The 13,373-nt window shown below is 38.8% G+C and overlaps 1 protein-coding gene across 1 annotated transcript in view; it reads left to right on the top strand.

Moving 5' to 3' along the window:
• Positions 1-6,045: 6,045 nt before the first annotated feature.
• The window catches only part of KCNS3 (potassium voltage-gated channel, delayed-rectifier, subfamily S, member 3), a 27,073-nt gene continuing 19,745 nt past the window's right edge, over positions 6,046-13,373 (top strand). The window contains exon 1 of the mRNA XM_006835264.1: positions 6,046-6,247. The gene's annotated coding sequence lies outside the window, so the exon portion shown is untranslated. The remainder of the gene's footprint in view (positions 6,248-13,373) is intronic.

Here is a 13,373-nt window from a genome sequence, read left to right as displayed (position 1 = left end):
GAGGGTCAGAGAAAAAGAGGAAGACCCCCAATGAGATGGATCAGCCAGGTGGCATCATTGATGGCGTCAAGTGTGGCAGCAGTAGTGGGGTTAGCCCAGGATCTGACATTGTTTTGTTCTGCTGTGCATGGGGTCGCTATGAGTCGGTTCCGACTCGATGGCACCTGACAACAACAACAACAAGCAAAAAAGAAGTAGTGTTGAAGTTCACTTTTTATTATTATTCCTATTATGCCATTATGCCCAGGTGTTATTGAAAATTAATCTGTGCCTGGTGAATAATGGCTGGACTGCAAAACTAACTTGTATTTGCATTATTTCTGGGACAACAACAGCTTTCCACAAGTTTGGTATTTTTTCCCAGAGTAGATTTTATAGAGAACTGGCTTTCCGGAGGAAGATGAGGCATTGTACTCTTGTAAAGATTTCCATTCTTGGAGACCCCACTGACAGCAGTTCTGTGGTGGGTAGGTTCAGGACAGGGGCCAAGTCAGGCCCTATACTGTATTGGTGGTGAAGGATCTCTTTTGTCTACACCACTTTCCCAACGTCAGCATTATTGACATTTTGGACTGGCTGATTCTTTGTTGTATGGTTTGGTGTGTGTATTATAGGGTATCTAGCAGCATGTCTAAGGAGCTCTGGTAGCGTAGTGGTTACGAATCAGGCTGTGAACCTTAAGGTCAGCGGTTCGAAACAACCAGCCGCTCCGCGGGAGAAAGATGAGGCTTTCTACTCCCGTAAGGATTTACACCCTTGGAAACCCTGTACAGGGTCGCTATGGGTCGGAACCGACTCGACAGCACTTAACAACAACAACAAGATGTTTTCAGTAGGCACACCACTACCTGCTGAATGCTGAGTTGTTGGAGCCCTACAAGCTGATTTTTGATTCCTAGCGACCCCATATGATAAAGAAGAAAGTTTACAACTACTCGGTAGAGTTCTCTAGGCTGTAATCTTTATGGAAGCTTGTCTCCAGGCCTTTTCTCCCTGAAACACCTGGCTGGGTTAGCAGTCAAGGCATAGTCAAGCTAAGTCTCTTTGAATGCTGTATCAGGCCTTGTATTTGAAACTATAGTAGGACATACACATAGTGTATCTTCTAGCACCAAAAATGCTAGAAAGTGTAAGACAGATTGTCTTAGAGAAAATCATTAACTATTACTCTAGATTCTAATTGCATGAAATTCAACAGCAACTGGTAGTAATGGTGGGAAACTGAGGTCTTGACACTTAAACTCCACTTGAGCAAGGTTCTCCTCCTTTACACAGTGCTAAGATGTGTCTTACATTTTTTGTTAGACTTATTGGCTTGGGAAAGATGATTTTGTTCTACCAAAATGTGTTAAATACCACTATATTCAAGAATATTGTTGTTAGGTGTCATTGAGTCAGTTCTGACTCATAATAACCCTGTAGACAACAGAATAAATCACTACCCAGTCCTGTGCCTTCTTCACATTGTTGATATGTTTGAACTTGTTGCTGCGACTTTGTCATTGGGGGTCAAATACTTTTTGGCAGACCCTCCACTTTGCCAAGCATGATGTTCTTCTCCAGGGACTGGTTCCTTCTGATAACCCCATAATTCGAATTATACTTCAATATTTTAAGTTTTGGAATATTCAAATTAATATTGAGAGCTCAAAGCCTCAGTATCCCTAACTAGATACTGACATGTCAATATTTCAAAACAATGTGGGCAGAGCAGTAGGTGGGCAGCCACAGGATAGTGTGGAAGTGCAGAGGACATGGACTTGTGCTGCCATGTCTTCTTGATCTACTTTGTTGATAAGTGCTATCAAATCAGTTCAGACTCAGGACAACCCTGTATAGGGTTTCAGAAGAGTGGCTGGTGAGTTTGAACCATGGACCTTATGGTTCAAACTGACCTTGTGACCCAGTGCGTATCCTACAGTGCCATCTATTCGGCAGTGATTTTGTACTTTAATGTTGGAAGGCAACCTTGTTTCTGTGATTCTGAGTCCTGGAAGAGGATGGAAGTCATCAGTCCTGTGTACTGTTAGCTGTCCATTTGTTTTTCTTGGGGTTTTGTTTCAAATTAGGTGTCAGGTCTCTGGATGATGAAATAGCCCAGTATATCACTTAATCTTCATCTTTTCCCTCAACAATAGCAGAGGAAATTATTTTGTGTATTTTTGAATGCTGTAGTCAGTTCAATAGGAAATAAAGCCAGACTGGAGGGAAGCACAAAGATGATGCCAAGTATTTCAGCTTTCTGAAACACTTCACAGTGAGGAATTCTGCAGAGGGTAGCAATACTTGAGTGAGCTTGATTTGCTTTGTCAACATCCTGCTGAATCACTCAGCAAAGTCAGAAACCTCTTTAATTGCTAAATCACAAACAATATTTCCTTGTTCTGAACAGATCAACACTGATGGTAGGGTAGGAACTGATGGAAATGGAAACATTGAATGGGATTGTTGAGTAGGAAGGAGTGAATCTTTTGGATGTACACATCCTAAAAGGCTGGTTTTTTAGGTAATGTTCTGCCAACCTTTCCTAGTCTTTTCCTGACCTTCCCTAACAACTAAGAGTGGATCTTGATTTTCCATACTAGCTGAAATCAGGAAGGCTTGAGTTTGAATCTTCACTCTGATCCATGTTAGGTTTGGTACTTGGGATGAATTTTAGCTTCTCTGAAGAGAAGGTAAATTACCATCTCTAGTAGAGATGATAAGCAGCTCTGGTGGTACAGTGGTTAAAGTGCTCGGCTGCCAACCAGTAGGTTGGCAATTTGAACCCAACAGCTGATCCACAGGAGAAAGATGTGGCAGTTGGCTTCTGAAACTATTACACCCTATGGGTGTAATATCTGTTCTATAGGGTTTCTATGAGTCAGAGTCAACTCGATAGTTATCAGTGCTTTTGTCTTTTTCTAGATGTATATCTAGGGTATGTCAGATATAGCACCAATTTTAGGTGTGTGTGCCAATGAGCAGTTTCTATTCACCATGACAGTTTTTACTGTCAGCTGCAAGAAATTCAGCAATTTAAAAGTAATTGCCACAGACATTATTTTCCTTAGATACACCTCTGGATTCAGAGTTCAAACATAGCTCCACTCAAACGTGGCATTTGTAGTAGTGGAGGAGGATGTTGTTGTTAGGTGCTATCAAGTTGGTTCCAGGTCATATCAACCCTGTGTAGGGTTTCCAAGGAGCAGCTGGTGGGTTTGAACTGCCAACCTTGTGGTTAGCAGTCTAGGGCTTATCCTACAGCACCATGACAGTAGAGGATTCATTGTTATTAAGTGTCGTGGAGTCGGTTCTGACTCATAGCGACCCTGTATTGGGTTTCTGAGGCTTTGAATCTTTGTGGGATCAGAAAGCCTCATTTTTCTCTTACTAGCTGAGGAACTCAAACTGAGGATTATGTGGTTCACAGTCCAGTGCTTATCATATGGAACCACTATGCTCCTGTGTTTAAAACTCTTAGAATATTATCTGGCAAGTAGTAGGGACTCCAGAACTGCTAGTTATTTAGGTTAGGAGGGCACACAGAGTGTGCATACCCTAAGAGAAGTGTGAACTTACATAAATTCACACTAAGAGGTATTGATTAGTATTGCACTTTTTTCCCATAGAGCCAGTTGGTTTTTTAAGGCTATTATTATGAATTAAGTGGTAGTTTACATTGTAGAAAATTGGTTTTGCACTCAACCAATCATATTTTGTTTCAATACAATGATTACAATCTCCTCCATGTACCATTGGTTAACAGTATTTGCCACTATTCCTTCTTTCTTTCTTTCTTCTTCTTCTTCTTTTTTTTTTTATGTACACAAAAACTCATAGGAATATATAATCATTTAAACAAACAAAGGGCACATTTTTCAAGCCAACCTACTGGTTTCCAGCACACATCCTTTCTCTTTCCATGTATCCAGAGTCCTCAGCTGCTCTGTCTCCCCATGCCATCACCTCTGCCTCCATCTCAGGTGTCAATACTTCTCTGGTTAGTGTCCCATGTTCCCCTCATGTCCTTCCTCCTTGATGGTCGTAGTGTCCTCTGTTCCTGGGAGAGCCAGTTTTTTTGTTTTTTGTTTTTGGTATGGTTGTCATAGTCATGGAGCATTGGGCAATACACAGGAATTTTTTTATTTTGGGGAGAAGAGGGAAAAGCACAGCCTGGAATGTTATTTATTCATCAAACATTGGCATATAGCTCACTAGTTTCTGTAAAGTGAACAACAAAAAGAGGTGCTTTTAACTAACTTCATAGTCGGTCTCTCGGCCAACCCTCTCTTTCCTATAAAAAGCTGACATAGTGTACTGCTAGGAAGTGGGATTTCTGAGAAGTTCTTATAGCCCAAATATTTTGCTTTTTTTTTTTTTTTTAGCTTAGTAATTAATATGATGATATCAAAGTCAAAGTCGTGATATTGACCAGATTACTTTTACCTTGTCTCAATATGTGCATCACTTAAAAAGTCATCTGATAGGAAAGGATAACTGTATGTGTGAGCTTTTATTTTTAAAATATGTAGCAACATTTCTGTGTTTCATTGAAACAGCATATCTGAAACTAGTCCAATGATGTGCTACTGGTAGTCCATGGAGGAAGAGAAGAATTTCAGCTTCAAAAATGATTTTTTTTATTCTTGTTGGGGTTTCTGTATCTCCGCTGCTAAGAGTACCATCTAAGAAATATAGTTGAATGGAGCTATGTTTTTATTTCTTATCCTCCTCTTTATTGTCTCTGTTGGAAATTCACCCTCTACATGTGCCTACATGTGCGTAAGATTGTTCTGCTCATTGTTGAGAACAGCTTAGGGACTCTTTCTACTGTCTCCTCCCTCTCCACCTCTCCATAGTCTTTTGAAGGTATTAGAGAGTCATTACTTCTTTATTGTTTGTTATTGGAGTCTGTGAGCTTCTGGGGGCTAAGTGTTGCAGCTTGTTTATAAGCCCAGTACCTAACACAATACCTGGCTCTAATGAGTGCTTGTTCATAATTGACATAGTCAGAGAAATGCTTTTTTAATCTTTCACTTTCTTTCTGAAGCTCAGATTTAGTCTTTTCTTCTTCCCCTACATTCCCCTCTCTTGGACCTTGATGCTGATTGGAAAAACATGAAAATCGATGAATGGCTGGTTAGATGCTGGTACAAATCTATGGGAATTCATCAACATGAGGCAAGGCTTACCTGCTTGGGAATTGGAAATATTTTTGCTTTCTTTAAGTTATTTAGAGTGAGTAATTATATTTTATCCTTTTATTAATTTTGCTACCAACTTAAAGCATACTTTCACACACACATACATGCTACACGTGCATTGACCAGAGGACTCTGTGCTAGCATGTCTAGTCATTTCTGAAGTATAAAATATAACAGTGAGCAAATAAAACAAAATTTAATTTGACCAGCCTGTGAAACATATTGACTTCAAATTGAAGCAGGGCTGTTAATTCTTTCAGGGCAGTAACACACAGAACTTGGTTTCTGAAATGGATTAAAATGCATTCATTTATAAGTTTATAAGTTTATCCTTGATTAATTAACTGAGAAAATAATTGCTATGAGAAATTATGTGGAAATTGAATGACTGAAGCCCTAATTTTAGTTTTATCTTTGCAGCCCTTAGATGGTGCAAACGTTTAATATGCTCTGTTGAGAACATAAGGCCAGAGGTTCAAGTACATCAAGAGATACCTCAGAATAAAGATGTGGAGATCTACTTGTGAAAACCCTGTGGAGCACAGTTCTACTCATATGATCACCATAAGTCAGAATAGACTTGACAGCAATTAGTAGTTTTATCTTTGGATGTTTTACTGGTCTCTGGGCTTATGGCTTTTGTCAAGTTCTAAGAGTGGTTTTGAATTAGGTTCTATGACTTTGTGATACCTGCCTATCCACATGTCCAATGGGAGTGATGGGTTTCACAGGGAGAAAAGGCAAAATAGATAGAACTTAAAGATAGATGTCTAATCAGTACAGGGCCCAGAGCACTGAAACTGAGATAGGATATTGTGGATTTATTTCCTCTTTGGAGTTACAGCTTCCATTATTGTTTCTTCTGCAGGTGAAATTGATTTCCCTCCGATTGCTGTGACCTGGACGAGCAAAGAACAAGATTCTTTTCTTCTTTTTGGGACGCTAAATCCCTATGTGTACCACAAATTCCAGTGAGGGAAGAAGGGTGGTGCTTCTTGGATAAGGATGGAAATCCCAGTGGGCAGGATGAGGGCAAAGTGTGTGATATCACCACCACAAAGGTAAGTGCTGTCTCTCTCAGCCATTCTCCCCGGTGCCTATTATTTATCAAAGGAACCAGCCTTACACTATAGAGACTGGAATGAAGGTTAGAAGCTAGGGAGACAATTCTGATAGTAAAATCCACTGGGATTCATGGCATGTAACTAAATGAGCAGGGAGAAAATCATTCTGGAAGGATTAGATTGGAGTTGTAATGGGAAACAGGGTAAACCAACTTGAAAAATTCTAATTATTTTTTGCATTTATAGTTGAGATGAGGGAATACTACCACTCTTATGGCAAGATTCCATTTATGTGCATTCAAGTCAGTCTGGCTTAACATGGGTCTTGTGGAGATGGGGTTGGTGAGAATCTGGAAAGATCTGGCTTAGGTTGCAGCCTGGGCATTATATTGAACACATTTTTGTTTGATCCACATAATGGATTGAATCTAATGAAACTTATGATATTGTACACACAAACTAAGACTTTCTGGCACTCCTGAAACCCTGAAGGATAGAGCTATACTGTTCTTATGAAGCAACGTGGCGCCAAGTAGGCTCTGTGTTGTTAGATGCATGAGAATAGTTCACCACAGTTCTCAACCTGTACATTTTATTTGTTTAAATTACTCGGTTGGCCACTGCAGACATTCAGTTTCACTATTCTTCGTCTAGATTAGTTTGCTAGCTCTTTAACCAAAGCAATGATAGCTTTTTGCTAATTCTTCTAGTTTTACCACATTATGAGGAGTGATTTGAATTAGAGGTTGAGGTTAAAGAGATGACACTACATGATCTCTCCTACAGAGGAGCTTAGAGTCTAGCTGGGGAGACTGATAATTCATCAATGATCAGACTTGGGGGGAGTAAGGTTGTTGTTGTTGTATGCTGTCAAATCAGTTCCATCTCATGTTGACCCTAGGTTTCTGAGGCTATAAATTTTTACAGAAAAATTTACATGAAAAAATCCATTAGATGAGCAGAAAACCTCATCTTTTTCCAATGAAGTGACTGGTAGATTAGAATTTCTGATCTTGAGGTTTGCAGCCTAATGAAGCCTATACAAAGAAATTGAAATACCTTGTTATGTTGTTGTTATTAAGTGCTGTCAAGTTGGTTCCAACTCATAGCAATTCTGAATAGGATTTCTAAGGAGTGGCTGGTGGGTTTGAACTGCTGACCCTGTGGTTAGCACTCCAGTGCTTATTCTACAGCACCACACTAGGACATTAAAACACCTTGTGGATATTGTGGTAAGTGTTAAAATAAAGGACTGTGTTAAAAGGTAATTAGGGGTAGGGCTGTTAATTTGACCTAGGGACAATCCAGTTCTCCCATACTCCCTCACTTCAACACTAGAGCGTTCTCATTACAGCCATTTCTATATGAATTACTTTAAGTAACAAGGTCCACTTGGAGATCTGAAGGGTTCCTACCAAAGGTTGAGTCCTTCTTCTTGTATTATGGCCATCCTGTTTCTGGTTTGGGCTGCAAAGCTATCTGTGATTCTTTGGTTTTTACAAATAGGACACTTCTCTGGCTATTTGGCTTTGTAAATCAGATAAACTTTGTGAACTACAGAGATCCCTGAAGTTTCCAAAGAGGAGAAACCACAGATAACAATGAGTGAATGCAACTGTAATAGAATCCTACCAGTAGGAAGGAGAGAGGATAGGTGGAGCAAGAGTGGAAGGGACTAGGTGCAGGGTAGAGGAGGGAGAGATACTGTTATTACAATCTCCTATTTCTGGAATCAAGTTTTGCATGTGCCTTTTACTTTGTGTATTCAAAAAGTCTTTTGCATTTGCTGTTTTATACTCAAGGTGGTTTTATTATCTACTTTTATAGCCCAAAAAATACTCTACCCACCAAGGTCATGTAGCTGGGAAGAGGTATGTTTTTTTGAGTCCGAGCCTGAGCCCTTTGCTCTTTTTAGTTAACTACCCTAATAGTTCAACATGAATAGGGACACAGGGGGTTCATTTGTGCTCAGTACAACATTTAAAATTGGGCTTAGGTTATGAACATTCTGAAATAGGGTTCCCTGACAGTCGAGTGATTACTAAGACCTGTACTGCAAAAATGACATGAAGGCAGCGTCTGACTTCTAATGTTACAAAGTAGAGAGGAGGATAATAACCATCAGCATCAGTCCAAGGTTCCTACATGCTTCCATAGTCCAGTCTTTTCACCAAATCTGACACCAATTGGTCCTTCCATGACACTTTCTAGTTCTCTGATGGGTTCAATAATTCATTATAATGACCACACAGAACTCATAGACAATACTTATAATAGGATTTATTAGGAAAGTAATTGGTTACCATTCAGGATCAGAAACACTCAGGATACAGTTCTTTGATCTGGACAGACTATTCTCAGCTGTGCTGCAGGCATGCCTAGGCTCTTGGCCTTTCTTGGCCCTTTGGCCTCTGTCCTGCTTATTACAAAGTGCTTGAATTTCTGCCAATATATGCTCAAAGGCTTTCCACTTCACTAGTAAGCCTTGAACCCAAAGGCACTCAGCTCTTTGGCAAACCTAGGTTCCCCAACCCATTGAGTATCAGGAGGCAACTCCAGCAAACTTCTTGCTAGAAAACATTCAAATTTCTCACTCTGTGGACCAGAAAGCCCACCACTGCCTTCTGCTGGTCTCTTGCTTTTGCTGCCTCTGCTGCCACTACTCTCAACATTCCTGGTATTATAGCTCTGTGTCTCCTGGATCAAGGAAGTTCAGGCAGAGATCAGAGATCCAGAGGATGTGTTCCACTCCTGGTTCTTCATTCTTTAGAGAAGGGATTTTCTTCTCCCATAAAGATTTGCAGCTCCAGGAACCCTTTACAGAATACCTGAGTTGAGCTGACTCCACAACTGGCACTACCACCATCTTCCATGCCTCTTGGTACAACACAAACACCTCACATTTGCAGTGCTGACAAAGACTACTGACTATACACTGTGGAATGCCTGAAGAGCAAGCACATCTGTCTTAGAAGAGGGGAAGCCAGAATGCTCCTTAAAAGTGAATATGGTGAAACTTCATCTCACATAGTTTGGGTATCTTATCAGGAGGGACCAGTCTCTGAAGAAGGGCATCATGCTTGGCAAAATGGAGGGTTGGTGAAAAGAGGAAGAGCCCCAGTGGGATAGATTTGCTCAGTGGCAGCAATAGTAGGCTCAAACATTACAATTTTGAGGATGTTGCAGGGCTCTGAGTGTTTTGTTCTGTTGTCCATAGGATTTCTATGAGTGGGAATCAACTTGATGGCACCTAACAACAACAACCTTGATGGTACTGTAGGTTAAGTCTTGGGCTGCTAACTGCAAGGTCAGCAGTTCACACCCACAAGCTGCTTTATCGGAAAAAGATGAGGCTGTCTGTCTGTAGAGATTTATAGTCTCAGAAACCTTAAGGATCTGTTCTACTATGCCCTATCAGGTTGCTATGAGTCTGAATCAACTTGATGGTAGTGGGGTTTGGTTTGGTTTGACCCTATAGGGTATGTGAAAGTTGGAAACAAAATTGGAAGAAAAGAAGAATCAGTAATTGGAAAATGTGGTTTTGGTGATAGAAACAATACATTAGATTGCATGATAGAATTTTGCAAGACCAATGACTTATTCATTGTGAATATTTTTTTAAAAAAATCCTTATCAGTGACTATACACATGTACCTTACCAGATAGAATACCCAAGAATCAAATCCATTACATCTATGGAAAGAGAGGATGGAGAAGCTCATTATCATCATCAGAATAAGTCAAAGGTTGCACTATAGAACAGACCATCAATTTCTCTCATTTGCAAGTTCAAGCTGAAGATTACAACAAGTCCATGAGAGCCAAAGTATGACCTTGAGTATGTTCCACCTAAATTTAGAGACCATCTTTAGAATAGATTTGATGCATTAATACTAATGATTGAAGACCAGAGGAGTTGTTGGATGACATCAGGACTTCATACACGAAGAAGGCAACAGGTCATTTAAGAAACAGGAAGAAAAGAAAAGACTAAAATGGATATCAGAAGAGATTCAGAAACTTGCTCTTGAACATACAGAAGCTAAAGTGACTGGAAGAAATGATGCAGTAAAAGAGCTGCACAAAAGATTTCAAAGGTTTGTTCAAGAAGGCAAAGTAAATTATCATAATGAAATGTGCAAAGACCTGGCGTTCTCTTTACTAAAAGAGAAGAACACAGTTGCCATTTCAAACTGGAAGAGTTGGAGAAAATATTTAAGCCTAGAGTTGCCATACTGACGGATTATGTGGACAACATATTGAATGATATCCAAAGCATCAAAATAATAAAAAGGAATACACAGAGTCATTGAACTGAAAAGAATTGTCTGATGTTGAACCATTTCAGAGGTACCATATAATCAAGAACTGATGGTATTGAAGACAGAAATCCAAGCTGTATTGAAGGCATTGGTGGAAAATATGACTCCAGAAATTGATGGAATATCAATTTAGATGTTTTTACAAACAAATGTAATGCTAAAAGAATACTCATCTATGCCATGAAATTTGTAAGACAGCCACTGGCCAACTGATTGGAGGATATCTATATTTGTGCTCATTCCAAAGAAAGGTAATCCAACAGAAAGTAGAAATTATTGAACAATATTATTAATATTACAGGCAAGTAAATTTTGCTGAAGATAATTTTAAAAATTTGCAAAAGTATATTGACAGGGAACTGCCAGAAATGCAAGTCAGATTGAGAAGAGGACTTGGAATAACATTGCTAATGTCAGATGGATCTTAGCTGAAAGCAGAGAATACTAGAAAGATGTTCACCTTTCTTTGTTTTATTGACTATACAAAGGCATTCAACTGTTTGGATCATAACAAACTATAGATAACATTGTGAATGATGGATATTTCTGAACACTTAATTGTGTTCATGTGGAACCTGTATATAAAACGGTACCATGGAGTACTATCTGGTTTTAAATCTGGAAAAGGGTATGTCATGGTTGTCTCCTTTCACTATATTTATGCAGTGTGTATACTGAGCAAATAATCTGAGAAGCCGAATTGTATAAAGAAGAATGTGGCATCAGGATTGGGGAAAAACTCAGCAACTTGTGATATGTAGATGATACAATCTTGACTGATGAGGAAATGAAGATTTGAAACATTTACTGATGAAGATTAAAGACTACTGCTTTGAGCATGGATTACATCAAAGCATAAAGAAAATAAAAATCCTCACAACTAAACAGTAGCACCTTGATGATAAATGGAGAAAGTATTTAAGTTTTCAAATATTTCATTTGACTTGGATCCATAATCAATGCCAACGGAAGTCTGGAAATCAAATGGTTTATTGCATTTGGCAAATCTGTTGCAAAAGACCTCTTTAAAACGTTGAAAAGCAATCATGTCATTTTGAGGGTTAAGATGTACTTCACCCAACATGTGAAGAAGAATGGATATCTTTGAATTATAACATTGATGAAGAATAAGAAAGATACTATGGAATAACAGAAGCACAAAGAAAACTTTCTTGGAAGAAATACAGCCAGAATGCTCCTTAGACACAAGGATGATGAGACTTCATCTTCTGTACTTTGGCTATGTTATAAGGATGGATAAGTCCTGGACATCATTCTTAGTAAAGTACAAGGTCAGAAAAAAAAAGAAGACTTTTAATAAGATGGACTGACAGCAACAAACCTATACAGCAATTCTATAGGGTGACTGTAAGTTAGAATGGACTCAATGGTACCTAACAACAACAATGAGTTGTCAAATATTTCATTTTACTTGGATTCATAATCAATGCCAATGGAAACAGCAGTCTAGAAACCAAATGGTGTAATGCATTAGGCAATGTAATGGAATAAAGTGAAGTTTTTAGAAGTATCTTCCCAAAACATGGGAAGTTTTATAATATATAGTGAGCATTAGATATGCAAGCCCTGCTTACCTCGTTTATTGGGTAATCTGCCCCTGGACGGGACTTCACAAATAGTCTACACAAGAACTCGGAGCTCTGATGTGGGCTTAACCAGAGATTTAACATTGTGGTTGTTGTTGCTAAGTGCTGAAATATACTGAATAATGCTGAAAAAAACAAACAAACTCTGTTTTCTTTCTCTGATGAAAGAACTGCTGTTAATTTTAGATAAATAGGAAGGAAAAAATAGTTTATTTCCTGTTTACTTTTATGGAATGAAATTTTAAAAATGATTCTCCTTAACAGGGAAACTGGCTTATACTTTTTGCACTTTAGTTACTTTTCTGAATGAAGGCAAAGAAAATATATTATCAAAGATACCATATAATGCACACATATACCTGCCAGCTTTGAAAAGAGAGTTTGAGAGTATTTTTAAGTAAGTTCAGTAGTATGAGGCAGAAAAAGAGGAAAGTGGACTGAAAGGAGGTTAATGGCTTTAAAAGGATTTTATACGGGTACCAAGATCGGCGGTTCAAGCTCACCAGCTGCTCCTTGGAAACCCTATACAGGGTCGCTATGGGTCGGAATTGACTCGAAGGCACTTAACAACAACTACTACTTGGATAGAAGTGGATGTTTTCTCTTACACTGTAAATGAGTATCTTGATTTACAGTTAGTGTAAGCTCTCCTTTAGGAAGAGAATGGGAAATAGCAGTGGGTTCTACTTTATGGCCAAATGTCTTTTGCATTTACCATTGATCATTGCCTAGACCCATTATGGAGCACAACTCAAAATGAAGAGAAACAACTGTAAACATCCATTAATAATCAGAACATGGAATGTATGAAGTATGAATCTAGGAAAACTGGAAATTGTCAAAAAAGAAATGGAATGCATAAACATCGATATCTTAGGCATTAATGAGCTGAAATGGACTGGTACTGGCTATTTTGAATCTGACAACCACATGGTTTACAATGCCGAGAATGACAAATTGAAGAGGAATGGTGTTGCATTCATTGTCACGAAGAACATATCCATATCAGTCATGAGGTACAATGCTGTCTGTGATAGGATGATATCCATGTGCCCATAGGGAACACCAGTTAATACCACTAGTATTCAAATTTACTCACCAACCACTAAAGCCAGTGAGGATGAAATAGAAGAATTCTACCAACTTCTTCAAAATGAAATTGATCAAACATGCAATCAAGATGTATTGATCATT

The sequence above is a fragment of the Chrysochloris asiatica genome, unplaced genomic scaffold (genome assembly GCF_000296735.1).
Source record: "Chrysochloris asiatica unplaced genomic scaffold, ChrAsi1.0 scaffold00016, whole genome shotgun sequence".
Taxonomy (NCBI): Eukaryota; Metazoa; Chordata; class Mammalia; order Afrosoricida; family Chrysochloridae; genus Chrysochloris; species Chrysochloris asiatica.
The sequence above is the reverse complement of the archived record's forward strand: the minus strand, read 5'-3'. Positions and strand labels throughout refer to the sequence as shown.